Raw genomic sequence first — 16,072 nt, 5'->3', positions numbered from 1 at the left:
TCTGTCTCATCCCAGGGCACTGGGGGGTTTTTCCTTTCCCTTTTTTCTCTTTTCTCCTACTTATTCCCCCTCCTCACACCTGAAAAAGGAACTTTTCCTGCTGCGGTTGATATTTGGCAGAAGCACCAGGCTCTGAGGATAAGCCTGTGTGTGTGTGGGGCTGGGTGGTCACCTCCAGTGCAACACTGGGCAGGGGAAATGCAGAAATGAAAAGTCACGCAGAATCACAGAGTGGTTTGGGTTGGAAGGAGCCTTACAGGGCCATCCCATGGCAGGGACACCTTCCACTAGCCCAGGCTGCTCCAAGCTCTATCCAAGCTAGCCTTGGACACTGCCAGGGATCCAGGGGCAGCCACAGCTTCTCTGGGCACCCTGTGCCAGGGCCTGCCCACCCTCACAGGGAGGAATTCCGTGCCTATTTCTGCTCTGAGTCTCCCCTCTTCTAGTTTAATAACATTCCCCCTTGTCCTGTCACTCCATGCTTTGTCCCAAGTCCCTCTCCAGCTCTCCTGAAGCCCCTTTAGGCACTGGGAGTGGCTCTGAGGTCTCCCTGGAGTCTTCTCTTCTTCAGACTGAACAATCCCAATTCTCTCAGCCTTTCCCCACAGGAGAGGAGCTCCATCCGTGGATATCTTCAGTGAGATAACCTCGTTAAAGAGATCTACTGCCTTAAATCCATGCACAGGTGATACCTACAGTATCCACCCTGATAAATCCACAACAACCACCTGCTGTGATGTGAGACACTGAAAACCAAGGGATTTATGGAATGGCATGGGGGAAAGTGCTCCAGGAGATGCCTTTGCAGGTTTGGTGCTGGAAAAGTGACTGAGAGGTGCCCAACATCACCACAGCCCCTAAACATTCCCAGCCCTTGGGAAAGTTCCCTCCTCTGTGCTCCAGGAGAGCCAGGCTGGCACAGCCACCCCTCAGCCCTGCACAACATGAAGGATGCAGCGATGAGCAACACAAAAAAGGCTCCACAAATAGAGATGATGACATTAGCTGCTCAAGAGAAGAGCTGGCAGCTCTCCTGGGACTCTCCACACAGCTGGGAAAGGTGCTGATGGCAGCACGGACAGTCCCACCAGCATTCCCAGGACCATCACAAGGAGAGCATTCCCACCGTTTTTGTGACTCCCTCAGCCCCACACTGCAGGAGGGATGACTGGAGCATCCTCTGCTTGCTGCCTGGAAACTCCTGGCCTCACCTCGGGCTGGAACAAGCATGAACAGGGGCTGTGCCCATCCTGGGATGCCCACCAAAGCCAAGCCCTGCACCCTGCCCACGGGAAGGGGGAAAAGCAGGAAACTCAACTATGGCGGGCGAGATGCTGGGCACGGAGCTGCTGCATCCCGGAAACCCAGCGGTGCCAGGGAAACTCTGGGCACGGGGCTGCCGCTCCCCCTCCCCAGCCTGGAGCTGGATGCTGCCCAGTAACAAGGCAGGGAGGATGAGCATCCCTCCCTCGGAGCTGGCCTATGGCTGGGCTGCCTCCCCGTGCCTCCCTGCAGCCCGGCTGGCGCCTGGGGCAGCGCTCGCTCCGCCAGCCCGCCTGCTCCGGCACGGAATCACTGACCTATTTTCGTCCAGGCAGGCACAAGATCACAGACAAAGGGAGCTTTAGCTCGGGATATTTAAAGGAAAAGACACTCGGTCTGATCTGACTGTCTGCAGAAACCACAGTGGCTCTTGTGATGGTTGTTTGCTTCCCGAGGAGCATCCTCGTGCACGGCTGTGGGAAGGGGAGGGAGCAGCTGGGAGAAAAAGTGACCAAAAAGTTCCTTTGAGCTGCAAAATCAGGTTTTTAGGAAAGCAACAAAAGGGGATGAAAGGGTTTGGGAACAAACTGAATGCAGGATAGGCCCAAGGGCAGCCAGGAAGGAAGGAACAGATTTGTGTAACAAGGAATTGTCCCACAGGGATCTCCCCCTTGCCTGGCTCTGATGGATGAGCTGCCTGTGCAGTCACCCAAACACACTGGAGACAGGTCAGCTCTACCAGGGACTTTTGGTTCAAGTTTGATGATGGACTTGGCCCAAATTTTGAAGTATTTAGCCCACTCCTCGGGCAGGTTTTGGAGCTGGCAGCTCCAGCTGGTTGGAAGTTTGTTGGAAGCACTTACCAGTGATTATATCTGTGCACATTCCTGTAAAGGTGAGGGCCCAGCAGTTTGGTTCTCAGGGATGAGATGCCACAAAAAAAACCAAACCCAAAACCTATTGAAACTAGAAAACACACAGAGCACCCCAGGAGCACTGTGGAAGTTCTCAGACCCCTCATGGAAGGCAGAGATATACTGTGCTCACCCCAGGGCCCAGAGAGGGGCCAGGAGGGCACCACAGTCCAAATCTGAGCTCACAGCACCCTTGGCTGCTCTGGTCAGTGAGGCTGGAGCAGTTTGGATCCCTGGTTTGCTTCATATCCCAGATTGGGAAACTCCTGCACAACCTGAAGGATGCAGTGATGAATAATAACACAAAAAAGGCTCCACAAACAGAGATGATGACAATAGTTGCTCAAGAGCAGAGCTGGCAGCTCTCCTGGGACTCTCCACACAGCTGGGAAAGGTGCTGCTGCCAGGATTTGTTGGTCATGGACCTGGGGCAACCACCTCCCCCTGCCAAACGTGCACGGGCAGGAAGGAAAAAAAAGGAAAAAAGAACAAGGACAGATCTCGGTGTCCTGAACAATGAAAACAGGAAAGTCCCTCTGGGCTGGGGAGCCGGACATGGGGCTGAAAGCTGAGCTCCATCCTGAGCTCCATCCTGCTTCCAGGCAGTGTGGGGGATCAGCTCAGCCTCCTGTGGAGACAGACAGGGTTAAAAAAAGCAACAGTGCAGCTGGAGCATCCTGTGGCAGGGAGGGGGAACAACCCGGCCCTGGGGGCTGCCAGGGGGGCTCCAGGCAGCATTCCAGCAGGAATTCCAGCTCCCCCCTCCCCAGTTCTCCCCTCCAGCCCCATCCCCCTGGTTCCCAGTCCCTCTCTGCCCCTCTGCAGCCCCCCACCCTGCCCTGGCCCCCAGCACCCCGCAGCCAAGCTCTGCCCCCTCATCCCCCCAGCCCATCCTCCCTCCCCCCAGCGCCGACCTTTCCCATTTTCTGCGTCAGGAGCATAAAATGGAGACTGCAGGGAAGGGGAGCTTTGCCCTAAGATGGCTGAGGGAGAGGAGGATTTGCTCGGCAGTGCATGAGCACCCTCTGCTGCTGGACGGGGCTGGGGGATGCGAGGAGCTCCTCACTCCTGCTCCAGGCCCACAGGCCCCAGGCAGCCAAAAAACCCCCAAATTGTGCTAACCGGCTGATTAAAATTCCTGGGATAGTCAAACTATTGGATTAAAAAGCTTCAGCATCCTTGTGACAGCCTGTGCTGGCCTGGTTGTGTGTCTTTGCCTCGTATTTTACACTTATATTTTCCTTGCTGTTTTGCACTCAAAAACGTCAAAAAAAGAGCAGAATTTGCATTAAAACCAAACTATTTCACACTCACACTACTCCTAAAAATTAATGCCGTTGCCCCATACAAGTATATAATTTTTTAGGTTTGAAAAAAACCTTTAATTTTCATATATTTTAAATTCCACATTAGGATAAACACCCAAAACTTTGTTTAGGGTCCAATCCTGCTGGATCCTGAGGTAAAATTTTATTTGATTAAAAAGTCTGAGCAGCCTTGTGACCTCCTGAGTTCTCCTGGTTGCATCTCCATCCCCTTTTACACTTTTATTTTCCTTGCTATGTTACATTCAAAATCCTTGGGAAAAAGACAGCAAATTGTATTAAAATCAACATATTTCACACACAAAACCCTTAAAAATTAATGCCACTGCCCTACAGAGTGATAGAATTATCCACGTGAGAGAAAAAGATTTAATTTCATTTGTTTTAAGTTCCACATTAGGATGAGCAGCCAAAACTTTGTGTTTTCTCTCATGGGATGGAAAAAAGGGTTAAATATGGATATAAGGGGTTGATCAGCCCCCACCTGAACTGGGGTGACTAGGTGTGGTCCCTAGAAAAGGTTTAGGGCTGAAAAGGTACATGAAAAACTCCCCTTTTATATTTCTATTTTCCTTGCTGAGTTACATGCAAAATCCTGAGTAAAAGGACAGTATTTTGTATTAAACCCAGCATATTTCATGCACACAACCCTTAAAAATTAATGCCACTGCCCTACAGAGTGATATAATTTCCCAGGTTTGAAATAACCCATTAAATTCCATTTTTTAAAATTCCACATTAGGGTGAGCACCCAAAACTTTGTGCTTTCTCTCGTGGGATGGAAAAAAGGGTTAAATATGGATTTGAGGGGGAGAACAGCACCCACCTGAAATGGGGTGTCTAGGTGTTCCCTAGGAAAGGTTTAGGGATGAAAAGGTACATGAAAAACTCCCTTTTTAGACTTCTATCTTCCTTGCTGTGTTACATTCAAAATCCTCAGGAAAAGGACAGCAATTTGTATTAAAATCAATGTATTTCACACACAAAACCCTTAAAAATGAATGTCACTGCCCTACAGAGTTGCATAACTTCCCAGGTTTGAAATAACCCATTAAATTTCATTTTTCAAAATTCTACATTAGGATGAGCACCCAAAACTTTGTGTTTTCTCTCGTGGGATACAAAAAAGGGTTAAATATGGATATAAGGGGTTGATCAGCCCCCACCTGAACTGGGGTGACTAGGTGTGGTCCCTAGGAAAGGTTTAGGGCTGAAAAGGTACATGAAAAACTCTCCTTTTATACTTCTATTTTCCTTGCTGAGTTAACATTCAAAATCCTCAGGAAAAGGACAGTATTTTGTATTAAACCCAGCATATTTCATGCACACAACCCTTAAAAATGAATGTCACTGCCCTACAGAGTGATATCATTTCCCAGGTTTGAAATAATCCATTAAATTCCATTTTTTAAAATTCCACAATAGGATGAGAACTCAAAACTTTGTGTTTTCTCTCATGGGATGGGAAAAAGGGTTAAATATGGATATAAGGGGGGGAACAGCCCCACCTGAAATGGGGTGAGCGGGTGTGAACCCTAGGAAAGGTTTAGGGATGAAAAGGTACATGGAAAACTCCCCTTTTATACTTCTATTTTCCTTGCTGTGTTAACATTCAAAAACCTTAGGAAAAGGACAGCAATTTGTATTAAAATCAATGTATTTCATACACAAAACCCTTAAAAATGAATGTCACTGCCCTACGGAGTTATATAATTTCCCAGGTTTGAAATAACCCATTAAATTTCATTTGTTTAAATTCTACATTAGGATGAGCACCCAAAACTTTGTTTTTTCTCTCATGGGATGGAAAAAAGGGTTAAAAATTGATTTGAGGGGGGAACAGCCCCACCTGAACTGGGGTGAATAGGTGTTCCCTAGGAAAGGTTTAGGGATGAAAAGGTACATGAAAAACTCTCCTTTTATACTTCCATTTTCCTTGCTGAGTTACATTCAAAATCCTCAGGAAAAGGACAGTATTTTGTATTAAACCCAGCACATTTCACACCCCCAGCTCCTAAAAATTATTGTCACTTCCCCCCACTATTATGTAATTTCCCAGGTTTGAAAAAAAAAATTAAATTCAATTTTAAGTTCCACATTAGGATGAGCACCTGAAACTTGGTGTTTTCTCTTGTGGGATGGGGAAAAGGGTTAAAGATGGATATGAGGGGAGGATTAGCCCCACCTGGAATGGGGTGAGCAGGTGTGATCCCCAGGAAAGATTTAGGACTGAAAAGGTAAATGGAAAACCCTGCAAGCTGCTCCTTGAGTATCCAACTTTTATTCCAGGACTGTGTCAGTTCAGGGCCAAATCCAGCTGGATTTGAGGCTAAAATTCAATTTGATTAAAAAGTTTCTGGAGTGCTGTTACCCCCTGGGCTCTCCTGGTCACCTCTCCCTCCCTTTTTACACTTCCATTTTCCTTGCTGTGTTAACACTCAAAAATATGAGGAAGAGGACGGCAATTTGTATTAAAATCAACATATTTTTCACACACAACTCTTAAAAATAAATGCCACTGGCTTACACAGTGATATAATTTTCCATGTGTGAGAAAAATCTTTAAATTTCATTTATATTTAGTTCTGCATCAGGATGAGCACCCAAACCTTGGTGTTATCACACATGGGATGGGAAAAAGGATTGAGGATGGATATGAGAATGGTCTGAGAATCAGACCCCACCTGAAATGGGGTGAGCAGGTGTGATCCCTAGAAAAGACTTAGGGATGAAAGAATACACGGAAAACCCTGCAAGGTTCTCCCTGAATATTTCAAGGCAGGAGTGTGTCAGTTTAAGGCCAAATCCTGCTGGATCTGAAGCTGAAATTTTCAAGTAAATCTTGCAGAAAGTTTTCCCAGGATCAGTTCAAAAAGGGCCAAAAGGCATCACTCAGGAAGGAGGGGAAAACCACAAAAAAAAATCCAGGATCCTGATTTTTTGGTGATAATTTAAACACAGAGGGGATGAGAAAGAAAAGCAAGGAGTTTTAAAAAATTGAAGAAGTAGATAAAGCACTTATGGAGGTGATGGGAGGTAAAATTCCAGCACTGAAGGATGGAATTCTGGAGGAATGGGATGCCCAGCACCAATCTGAGCCCAATGACAGAGCCTGGAGAGGGTTGGGTGTGGGGCAGCAGCTCTCACCCTCCCCAGAGATACACAGGGAAAGATCTTACATAACTTATATAACTGCAAAATTACCTCCAGGGACCTTTCCTGGGAGAGAGCAGCTCTTTCTGTGGGATCAGGGTGAGGCTGACCCAGAATTGGAGCCTGGAGGTGATGCCTGGGTGTGGATGGAGCAGGGAACACCTGAGGTGGGACACACAGGGAGGCTCGATTTTATTACATTCATTTATATAAATATATATATAAACAGCAGGGGGATGTTTCCCTGCATGGCAGGGGACAAGTGGCACTGGGACAGCAGGAGCCTGGCAGGGAAGGGGGACTTGAGGAGAGGGTATTTTTGAAATATTTCTGCATTAAAAAGGGGCATCAAGAGGTGACATGCCAGGACACCTCACCCTGTGAGCAATGGGGGACTGAAAAAATCCCAAACCCTGTCTCTGGGGCTCCCAGCCCAGCCGGGTGTGTTCCCAGCACAGCCGGGTGACTCAGCCTGGGAGTGCTGGGAAAGCACCAGTGACACAGCAGGGTGGCCCCAGCCTGGGCAGGATGTACAGATCTGTGGGAAGGCAGGATTTGGGGTAGCCTGGCGCTGCTGGACCCCAAAACCCCCAGTGTAGGGGCAGAGGGGAGATGGGGCAGCCCCACAGCAGAGGGTGCAGAGAGGGAATCACACAGTGCTCCAGACATCCCTGATTCACTGCACAGCACAAAACCCTGCAAACCCCCCCTGCGGCTCCCCAAACGCCCCATGACTAAGCACCCTAAAGGCTGGTGATGCTGCCTGGGGGGAGAAGCGCCGCTTTTGTGTGCCAAACCAGGGATTTCTCCCTGCGACCCCCCTGTCCCCCGCAGCAGATGGAGACCCGCTCCCCATTATGTTCCTGCCACGGGCAGAAGAAAGCAAGACAAATGTCCCAAAGAAAGCTCGGGGAGAGGACAAAGGCTCCCTGAAATAGGAGCAGAGCTGTTTTTTCCAGGTTCAGAGCGGGGCCGGAGGGAGGGGGAGCGCACAGGGATGAGGGGCAGGCTGCGTGCGCAGGCAGCGCTTCCCGTCTTTGTCTGGGAAAGGAGGTCACGGGGGGAGCCGGGGGGTGCGGGGGGATGCGGGGAGGGGCTCGGGGGGATGCGGGGAGGATGCAGGAGGTGCGTCAGCGGCACGTCAGGAGAGCAGCTGATCCCAAACTCCCAATCCCGGCGCGCTGAGCTCACCCCGGGAATTGCGCCAGCGCGGCTCAACTGCGCGCACCTGGCGGATGAAATCGGCACTGCGGGGACAGGGCGACAGCGCAGGGGACAGCGGGGAAACCCCCCGGTTGTGCGGCCACAATCCCCCCGACACGCCCGGAAAGCTTAAAATCACCTAGAGAACTCCTCGGCCTAGCTCAGGGCTCAGGCAGAGGCTTCTCGAAGCTCAGATTGTGAATGAAATCACTGCCCAGTGGGGATGCCCCTGTGGGAACACTGTGGGGGAGTGTGGTGGGCTCTGCGGGCACAGCCTGCCTCCCAGTGCCTCCCAGTAAGCCTCACGCAGCCCCCCAGTGACACCCTGAGTGCCCCTGGCAGGGGCAGCGCCCTGGGACAGGCAGGAGCTGCACCCCAGAGCTGGGCACAGGTGGCACCTGCAGCTCCCCCAGAAGTGAGGGGTCGCACGGGACTGTCACCAGGTGAAGCCACCAGAGTGGCAGCCGTGATGGGGACAGCAGCAGCTCCTCACTCCCACAGATTCAGTCCTGAGACGCAGCCTGACCTCGCTCCCACTTACTTTTCCACATGGGTTCTGCTAAAAGCATCACCTCCACCCAGGAAAGCACCTGGACCAGGATGGCTGCTGGGGCTGGAGCAGGCCAGGTGCCCCAGGGATGGTGCTGAAATGGCAGGGAAAGAGCTGCTTGTCCTAGAACATCAGCAAAGCTCAGCCCAAGACAACCAGGCAACACCACTGCCTGTTGGGAGAGGTAAACATCTGCTAAAATCCTCGGCTGTGCTACAGAAAGTTTGGGAGGTGGGAAGTTCTCTCCAGGCTCTGATCCACACAGGAGGGAATCAGGGAGTGTGCAAACACCTCCCAGAGCAGCCAACACCCTACTGTACTTCCAGACTGCATGCTGAGATTAGGAATGATTGCAGGTTCCAGGAATTCTAGGGAACAGCCTCAATCCCCCTTCCTAGGGCTCACAGGGTATCCCACATATCCTGCAGGAATAATTCTCACTTGCAAAGTCCAGGGGGAAACTTCTCAAAACTGGCCTCCTCCAGAAAGCAAAGGAACTTTCATTTTCCCACCAGTGCTGCTCCCAGAGCCCTGTCAGAGCACTCTGATGCTGTCTGTGTTCCCCAACACCTCTCCAGGAGAAATGAGGAAGCAAGAGCAGGGAGAAGGTAAAGGATGAGAGCTACCAACTCCAATCACAGAAATCCTGGTTTACATAAAGAGAGTATTTTCCACAGAAGTGGTTCAATACCAGAGAAGGGAGCTCAGTTATGCTCAGAGAGGAGCTGGGGCAATGCCTGGCCTTGCAGAGACTCCAACTCCACTCCAAAACACCCTGAGCAATCCCTGACTTTTGGGTTATCCTTACTTGGAGCAGGAGGAATGGGCCTGAGACCTGCAGAGAACCCTTTGAACCTAAATCCTCCTGTGATGCTGGAAGCACCCTGGTGAGCTCCCCCTATTCCTTCTCCTCAGCAGAAACTTTTGGATTTACCAGCTCCTGGTTTGTGGATGGATTTCTCCATTTTTCCTGAGAATATTCCTGAGCAACAGAGGGAGAGAGAAGTTTCTGTCCCTGTTTGCTGCCACTTCTCAGCCGACGTTGGCACATCAGGAACAGATGGAGGAGAAGAGGAGCCACAGCTGCAGAATCCCAAAGGCTCCTGCCTCACCAGAGAGAGGGGACAGAGTTTGGGACAAGGGAAAGGGAGCGAGGTTTTGGCTGGAGGAGACAGCAATCCCTGCAGCCATACACCTGTGAGCAAGGGGAAGTTATCCCAGAGTGTCCTGGGAATCTGAGGGCACAGGCTGAGCACACAGCGGGGCTGAAAAGGTGTGCAGAGAACTAGCAACAGGAACTTAGTGACTTGCCCCCAGAAGGAAACCCCAAAGCTTCAGTCTCAAAATGAATTTTTGGGTTCACACAAGGTGCTCAGGGCCCTGAGCCCCAGCTGGGTGAATGAAATCCCACTGTCCACTTAGGGCATCTCCAGATCCATGTGTCAGGAGCTAAATCCTTCCTGTATCTGCTCTTGTGGACCTAAGGAGTCACTGACTCCCAGAAATTGTATAAAATGGTTTGTATAAAATGGGTGAGGAATTGCCTGAGGGGCTGTATCCAAAAATTACAGGCAATATCCCAAGGTCCAGATGGAAACCAGTAACATGTGGGTCCTTACTGGGACCTTCACTGCTGAGTATCTTCCCCAGTGACATCAGATTGGTGTGACTGTGTGGGGACAGCTTACTGGGGACTTGCACCACATGAAGGGGATGATGAGAGAGGTGGAGAGACACTTTTATCAGGACTTGTGATGACAGGAGGAGGAACAAGGGTTTTAAACTGGAAAAAGGCAGTTTAAACTGGAAAAAGGCAGTTTTGCCAGTTCCTGGGCAGAGGAAATGCACACGGAGGGTGGTGGGGCTAATGCTGAGGTTAATTAATGCTTGGAAATGAAGGGGGATTTTAACAGAGCCCATCAGGATGGAGCCAGGGCTTCAGGGGAAGGTGGAGAGAGGATTTGTACCTTGGCCTGACAGGACAGGGGGTGAGGAATTTAAACTGAAATAGGAACAGTTGGGAGCAGTGGCAGAGGATTTTTTGGGCCAGAAGTTCCCACAATGAAGCCACAGGTGTGCAGCAGGAGCAAACTCTGCTCCTGGTGACACTCAGGCCACCAAACTGCCTCTGATGGGCTCTGCAGTGCCCTGGGACCCCCAGCCAAGCCCCCCTGCTCTGCTGCAGGACACTGAGTGTCACTGGCCTGTCCCACACAGACAGGGCTGAGCTCAGCAGCACAGACCTTCAGGAAACCTCTGGGTTTTCCTTTCCCCAGGTTAATTCTGCCCCAGGAGGAATCAAGTCCTCACTCCCAAGTCCCATGGACATTTCAAACTATGAAATTTGGTTAACAGAAATTAATCAGGACAGTCAGGTGGGTCACTACCTGCCAAGGTCCCCTTTTGCTCAGCACAAAGCTGGGACATGATTTTAAATCACTTTTCTGTCCCCAAACTCTTGGTCCCTAAAGGATCACAGAAGAGGAAGAGATGACACCCCCATGGCTGTGCTGCACCTCATCCTGGGAATGGAACACCCATCCTGGGCTGGCAGTGCCTGCAGGGGCAGCAGGGAATCCTCCTGATCCCTGAGCCTCCTGGGATGAGGGAGGTGAGGAACAGGGTTCAGGGCGGTGAAAGCCACACCAGGCTGGGCAGCACATCCCAAAATCCTGTCAGTGCTGGGTTGTGCTGCCCTGCTCAGACACCCTGAGTGCCTTCCCAAGGAAAGCAGGCACTGCAGAGCACCCAAAGCAAAAAGGATTTTCTTATCCCCATTTCCTACCCAGGCACAGGGATGCACAAACCTCCCAGCTCACCCCACACCTGTGGGACAGCCTGAGCTGCAGGAGGTGTTGCAGTGACTTCTTTAGCTTGGGGCTGCTGTGTTTTGGGGCTGGGAAGGAGCCCAAGGCCTGGCACAGCTCCCAGAGGGGCACAAGGGATCACCCCATCACCTCCCTGTGCCATCCCCAGCCCAGCTGGCTCAGGCTGCAGTGGGACTGGGCAGGGCAAGGCAGGGCAGTGAAGGCTCAACCCAATTAATTTAAGCTGAGCTGGGAAATGGAGATTTTAGCAGACTCCAGCAGTGGTGGGAACCAGGAATGGGGCTAGGGCAGGGACTATACGGAAGGTGACAGGACAAGGGGTCAGAGAATGGTTTCCCACTGCCAGAGGGCAGGGAGAGATGGGATATTGGGAAGGAATTGTTCCCTGTGAGGGTGGGCAGGCCCTGGCACAGGGTGCCCAGAGAAGCTGTGGCTGCCCCTGGATCCCTGGAAGTGTCCAAGGCCAGGCTGGACAGGGCTTGGAGCAGCCTGGGATGGTGTGAGGTGTCCTTGCCCTTGTTGTGTGGATGATCTTTGATGTTTCCTCTAACCCAAACCATTCAATAATCACTCAATATCTCTATTTCCTGCCTCTCCAGATTACACCTACCAGAAAACAAAACAAATAGATACAGAAGGAACTCTTCCACTGGCTGCTTCACATAGAAGACAACCCAATACAGACAATGCTGTCAGGCTGCTGAGGGAGTTTTTAGGAGAAGCCGCCTGAGGCTGAGGCACCTGGGCTGCTCTGTGGGACCAACACAGCCAGGACAGAGCCAGGTAAAGCAGGAAAATATAGTAATTCTTGTGATTCTTTATGAGCAATAAGGACAGAAAACTCACTGCTCCCCAGGAGGGAGCCTCAGGGAGATTCTGTGGGGAAAGGGCAGTGCCAGCCTGGCCACACTCTGGTGCCAAGGGATTTGCTGGGCCACCCTGGGAGAGCTCACACAGGGAAGTCACAGAAATGCAGCAGAGCCAGCCCTGCTCCCGTGCCCTGGTGACAGCCAGGCCTGTGACAGCCTCTGCAGGGACTGCAGAGCCCCAGAAAGCACAGCCAGGACTCTGCTCCCACCCCAAAGCTATCCTGGAGTGCAGTTCCCCCTGACAGCTCTTTGCATTGCATTTCCATTGCATCCCAGCGATCCAGGTGCCACCTGCTGTCTGCACACAGCTCTGCACTGGAACTGGGAATGCAGCCTCTTCCAAGGGGAAATAACCTCCCCAGCAGGGATATTTCCAGGATTGGGGCAGCCTCAGCCTCTCTGGACACTCTGTCCCAGGGCTCCCCACCCTCCCAGGGAGGAATTCCTTCCCAAAATCCCATCTCTCCCTGCCCTCTGACAGTGGGAAACCATTCCCCCTTGTCCTGGCACTCCAATTCCTGAAGCTCTCTGCTTTACTCGTAGCTCTTTCAGATATTGGAAGGTTGCTGTGAGTTCTCCCCCTAAAATTCTCTTCTCCAGACTGAACAGCCCTGAACTCTCAGCCTGAAGATCTTCCACCCCACAGAGCCTTCAAAGGTGGGAAACCCCTCCTGCAGCAACCTGGGCCTCCCTCATGGATTCTGCAGGACTCCTGTGTGCTCTGCCCTGTCCTCTCTGCTCCCTGAGCAACATAGGGAATCACTTCCTCCTATGGAATGTGGCTTTTCCTGGGAGTACAGAGAGCAGGGCCTTGTCACCCCAGAGCCAGGGAGATGTGACATGAGACATGAGAGTGCTGAGGTGACAGAACAAGGTGTGAGGTGGCCTTTAGAAGGTGGGTCCTACCTTAATCCAGGGTGGTCTTCACTGTTGCACTGGATGGGAATCTTCTGTACAGCTGAACCCCATGGAAGCAGAGGAAGGGCACATTTGAATGTCCTCATGGAGAATATTCCTCATTCTGGAACAACTGCAGAGTGGAGGAGCTGCTGGGAAGTCTCCAGAAGCAGTTGCTGGTGGTGGCTGGAAGTTCTTCCACAGGCAGGGAAGAGGAACCTGAAGCCTCTTCTCTCTCAGTGCCTTCCAGCTCTTCTCTCAGCCTCTCCTGCAGCAGGAACAGGAACATGCTGGAGGTCACCTCATGCTCATGGCCCAGGGCAAACAGAGACCCACCCTGGAGCACATCCCAGGTGATCAGGTCTATCCCAAACCCCAACCCTCCTCCTCACCTGTGCCAGGTGATGGGACACGTCCTGCTCCTGTGAGGGGACAGAGAGATGAGGTCTGGTGAGCAAACTACAGCCCAGTGAGGTAGGATCTGCTCCCAACTCCAAAACCAAGTGCTTGAAGCAGGCCTCAGAGACCTGTGGTGGGTTCTCAGATCCATCTCAAGTGTTAGGAAGCTGGGGAATATTGATTTAAGGGTGTCCCAGTGACTTCTGTCTGTGAAGATTGGACACTGTGTGTTTGTGTTTCCAGGGAAAAGCCAAGACACCCCAGAGTCAGCCCCTCACAACCCAGGGCTCTGCAGGGCACCTCTGGGTGATGCTGAGCTGCAAGAACCTGTGAGGGGAGCTCTGGACAAAGTGCAGGAGAAAAGGCTCAAGGCAGATCCTTCTGTTTTAAATCTGTGCCTCAAACCTCCTGAGAGCACAAAACACCAGAGCTGGCTGGACAAGAGCAGGGTGACAATCAGCTCATGGAAAGCTGACCCAGGGATTCATCTGGGGTTGAGGAGGAATTGAAGTCATCATCTGTGCACTGACCCTGCTGATTACAGATTTAAGAACACCCCCAAGAGAAAGAGCAAGCAGGGAGCAGCCAGAAGCAGCACCAGGGTTGTTCAGCCTCTCTCTCCCTCCTGAGGGAACTCCCTAAATCTCTGACCAGTGGTTTTGCTCCCTGCAGTGTCACCTCTCCCCAGAGGGGGACAGAGAACAGTCTGCAGTCCTTCCCAAGCCACCAGGCCAGGATGGATCTGCTCACCCTCTCCCATCTGAGGATGGGAGACTTTGCTAACTCCTTCTCCACCATCAGCTGCTGTTTCTCCACATCCATCATCTCTTTCCCACCATGTGCATCGAGTAGCTTCTCCTCAAAGTTCCTTTCCATCCTCTTCACTTCAACCTGCAGCTCTTCAATGTGGTCAGTGCCAGATCCAGCTGCAGAGGGAACAAACAGAGCTGAGCAGGGATCTACAAGGATATGTGAACACAGAGGGATGAAGGGCTTCCTTGTTTTCCCTAAAAATCCCGAGCACTCATGCAGCATCCCAGTCACAATCAGAGGGGAAGATCCATCCCTCTGCCTAACCCAAAATGCAAAAAGTCTCTCTGCAGCCCATGTCCAGTCCAGCAGTGCCAGCCCCAGGCTTCCCAAGGTGCAGATTCACACTGGAACACAGCCAGCAACCCCTTTCTCATTGGGAAGGGCTCACTGCAGTTTTCTCTCACTGAGACAGCTGCAACCTGTTTTTTTCTGTTTTTTAATTTAAGATGTGAGCCCATGCTCCATGTGCAGGGTAATCAATTAGGCAGCAGTGAGAGGAGCACTCGTGGTCCAGAATTAGGTAGGCCAGGCTTTGGTTTGATCCCTGCTGAGTGCTCTGTTACCCACCACATCCCCAAAACACCTCTGTCTGTAGTTCCACCACTCTGCTTGTTGTCTCCACCTTGCTTGGATCAACTCAGTCATCTAAAAAGAAAAGGGAAATACAACATAAAATACCTTTTCCTTCTCCAATTCATCCCACGAGCTTCAGGATGCCCCAGACCAGCCACCCTTGCTGGACAGACCCCACAGTCTTCCCTTCAGAACCTCTGCAGGAGCCTGACATTCCCTTCTCCTAGGGAGGGCACCACAGCATAACAATCAGCCTTGATCCTGAAGGCTGTTTCCAGCCTAAATGATTCTATAATGGTTTATTCTGGAAGCTGCTGCTAATATAAACTTTGGAATTCCAGCAGCACTCTCTGCTCAAACAGAGCAGTGCTCTGGATTTCCTAAGGGAGGAATTGCTGTGCCCCAAGCAGTGGGAGAGATGTCCCAAGGGAAGCAGTGAAGAGCAGCCTCCATCCCCATCCCAAATGCTGGAAACACACCAGAATACAGCTCAGCTCAAGGACAAAATCTGGAGAGAGGAAAAGGCAGAAGCTCTGCTGGGTGAGTGCAGGGATGGGCTAACAGGGCTTGCTCCAGGACCAGGATCTGACAGGGCAGGGTGCAGATAGGAAGTGTAACAAAGTGCTGGATTCTGCACCTGGATGGGACAACCCTGGATGCACAGACTGGAAATGAGAGGCAGGAAAGGACCTACCTGGGGTCCTGGTTGATGGCAAGTTGAACAGGAGTCAGCAGTGCCCTGGCAGCCCTGCCCTGCCCCTTGGTGGTGCTCAGAGCCCACCCTTGCTGTGCTGAGCTCTGCACAGCAATGCTGTGCTCTCAAATGCTTCCTGCAGCTGATGAAATGTCCTCTTGTCACTGCAGTCCCTGCCAGCCCAGCCTGTGTCCCAGGGCACAGCCATGTTTGGGGTCAGGGATGGAGAGGTGCAGGTGTGCCACCTTACCTGGGATATCCAGGAGTGTGGGGCTGGCAGGCTCACCCTGGAATCAGCCTGGCACCAGGAGTCCATGGCAGGACAAAGCCAGTGGCTCCAGCAGCTCTGTGACATCTCTGCAGGCCAGCCTTGTGTCCCAACCATCTCCCAAAGCATGGGAAACAAATCCAGCTTTAGAAACCCAGGTGAGATGATATTCCAAAATCCCAGCCCTGGTACAAAACACAGGACACAGTGGCACTCTGGAAAGAGAGACCCTGGGCAGTGCTGGGAGAAGAGTTGGCTGGAGGCTCTGCAAGGTGAAGTCACTCCCATCTTCACAGGTAAAAGGGAATTTCAATGGAGAATTC

The 16,072-nt window shown here is 51.6% G+C and overlaps 1 long non-coding RNA gene across 1 annotated transcript; it reads right to left on the bottom strand.

Moving 5' to 3' along the window:
- Window positions 1–2,490: 2,490 nt before the first annotated feature.
- LOC146431051 (uncharacterized) lies at window positions 2,491–3,924 on the bottom strand. The gene is made up of 2 exons (XR_014854848.1): window positions 3,092–3,924; window positions 2,491–2,805 (listed from the first exon to the last, which is right to left on the bottom strand). It is a non-coding gene; the product is annotated as an uncharacterized LOC146431051 (long non-coding RNA).
- Between the last annotated feature and the right edge of the window lie 12,148 nt (window positions 3,925–16,072).

This window comes from Lichenostomus cassidix, chromosome 13 (genome assembly GCF_008360975.1).
Source record: "Lichenostomus cassidix isolate B80296 chromosome 13, HeHo_3.0, whole genome shotgun sequence".
NCBI lineage: Eukaryota > Metazoa > Chordata > Aves > Passeriformes > Meliphagidae > Lichenostomus > Lichenostomus cassidix.
The sequence above is the reverse complement of the archived record's forward strand: the minus strand, read 5'-3'. Positions and strand labels throughout refer to the sequence as shown.